General features: G+C 51.3%; 8 non-coding genes across 8 annotated transcripts; all 8 read right to left on the bottom strand.

Moving 5' to 3' along the window:
• Positions 1 to 107: 107 nt before the first annotated feature.
• Pmar_PMAR026610 lies at positions 108 to 180 on the bottom strand. The gene has a single exon. It is a non-coding gene; the product is annotated as a tRNA-Lys (tRNA).
• Positions 181 to 277: 97 nt separating this feature from the next.
• Pmar_PMAR026609 lies at positions 278 to 350 on the bottom strand. The gene has a single exon. It is a non-coding gene; the product is annotated as a tRNA-Lys (tRNA).
• Positions 351 to 446: 96 nt separating this feature from the next.
• On the bottom strand, positions 447 to 519 carry Pmar_PMAR026608. The gene has a single exon. It is a non-coding gene; the product is annotated as a tRNA-Lys (tRNA).
• Positions 520 to 615: 96 nt separating this feature from the next.
• Positions 616 to 688, bottom strand: Pmar_PMAR026607. The gene has a single exon. It is a non-coding gene; the product is annotated as a tRNA-Lys (tRNA).
• Positions 689 to 784: 96 nt separating this feature from the next.
• Positions 785 to 857, bottom strand: Pmar_PMAR026606. Its single transcript has one exon. It is a non-coding gene; the product is annotated as a tRNA-Thr (tRNA).
• A 97-nt stretch (positions 858 to 954) lies between these two features.
• On the bottom strand, positions 955 to 1027 carry Pmar_PMAR026605. The gene has a single exon. It is a non-coding gene; the product is annotated as a tRNA-Lys (tRNA).
• A 96-nt stretch (positions 1028 to 1123) lies between these two features.
• On the bottom strand, positions 1124 to 1196 carry Pmar_PMAR026604. Its single transcript has one exon. It is a non-coding gene; the product is annotated as a tRNA-Lys (tRNA).
• Positions 1197 to 1456: 260 nt separating this feature from the next.
• Positions 1457 to 1529, bottom strand: Pmar_PMAR026603. The gene has a single exon. It is a non-coding gene; the product is annotated as a tRNA-Lys (tRNA).
• Positions 1530 to 1638: the final 109 nt, after the last annotated feature.

The following is a 1638-nucleotide window of genomic DNA, read 5'->3' as shown; positions in this document are numbered from 1 at the left end:
ATGCAGCATTTGTCCTAGTAAAATGGACCTATAAACTCTTTCAAGGCAATTTCCAGTAAACCATAGACTAAAAACCACTTGATGATGTATCATACATCATGTATGCGCACCTCGGGCAGAGCTCGAACCCGCGGCCACGGGCTTAAAAGGCACGCGCTCTGCCGACTGAGCTACCGAGGCGAATGCAGCACTTAAACTAGTAAAAGATAGACCGTTACACTCTTCCAAGACAATTCCCAGTGAACCATAGACTGAAAACCGCTTGATGATATATGCGCACCTCGGGCGGGGCTCGAACCCGCGGCCACGGGCTTAAAAGGCACGCGCTCTGCCGACTGAGCTACCGAGGCGAATGCAGCACTTGACCTAGTAAAAATGGACCCCTAAACTCTTCCAAGGCAATTTCCAGTAAACCATAGACTAAAAACCACTTATTGATGTATGCGCACATCGGACGGGCCTCGAACCCGCGGCCACGGGCTTAAAAGGCACGCGCTCTGCCGACTGAGCTACCGAGGCGAATACAGCACTTGACCTAGTAAAAATGGACCCCTAAACTCTTTCAAGGCAATTTCCAGTAAACCATAGACTAAAAACCACTTATTGATGTATGCGCACCTCGGGCGGGGTTCGAACCCGCGGCCGCGGGCTTAAAAGGCACGCGCTCTGCCGACTGAGCTACCGAGGCGAATGCAGCATTTGACCTAGTAAAAATGGTCCTATAAACTCTTTCAAGGCAATTTCCAGTAAACCATAGACTAAAAACCACTTAATGATGTATGCGCACCTCGGGCGGAGCTCGAACCCGCGGCCACGGGCTTACAAGGCACGCGCTCTGCCGACTGAGCTACCGAGGCGAATGCAGCACTTATACTAGTAAAAGATAGACCGTTACACTCTTCCAAGACAATTCCCAGTGAACCATAGACTGAAAACCGCTTGATGATATATGCGCACCTCGGGCGGGGCTCGAACCCGCGGCCACGGGCTTAAAAGGCACGCGCTCTGCCGACTGAGCTACCGAGACGAATACATCGCTTGACCTAGTAAAAATGGACCCCTAAACTCTTCCAAGGCAATTTTCAGTAAACCATAGACTAAAAACCACTTATTGATGTATGCGCACATCGGACGGGGCTCGAACCCGCGGCCACGGGCTTAAAAGGCCCGCGCTCTGCCGACTGAGCTACCGAGGCGAATACAGCATTTAACCTAGTAAAAATGGACCCCTAAACTCTTTTAAGGCAATTTCCAGTAAACCATAGACTAAAAACCACTTAATGATGTATGCGCACCTCGGGCGGAGCTCGAACCCGCGGCCACGGGCTTAAAAGGCACGCGCTCTGCCGGCTACCGAGGCGAATGCAGCACTTGACCTAGTAAAAATGGACCCCTAAACTCTTCTCAGGCAATTTCCAGTAAACCATAGACTAAAAACCACTTAATGATGTATGCGCACCTCGGGCGGAGCTCGAACCCGCGGCCACGGGCTTAAAAGGCACGCGCTCTGCCGACTGAGCTACCGAGGCGAATGCAGCACTTGACCTAGTAAAAATGGACCGCTAAACTCTTCCAGGCAATGTCCAGTAAACCATAGACTAAAAACACTTTATGATGTATGCGCACCTCGGGCGGGGC

This window comes from Perkinsus marinus, assembly GCF_000006405.1.
Source record: "Perkinsus marinus ATCC 50983 genomic scaffold scf_1104296953774, whole genome shotgun sequence".
NCBI lineage: Eukaryota > Perkinsozoa > Perkinsida > Perkinsidae > Perkinsus > Perkinsus marinus.
Note: the sequence above shows the minus strand (reverse complement) of the source record. Positions and strands in the feature narration are given on the sequence as shown.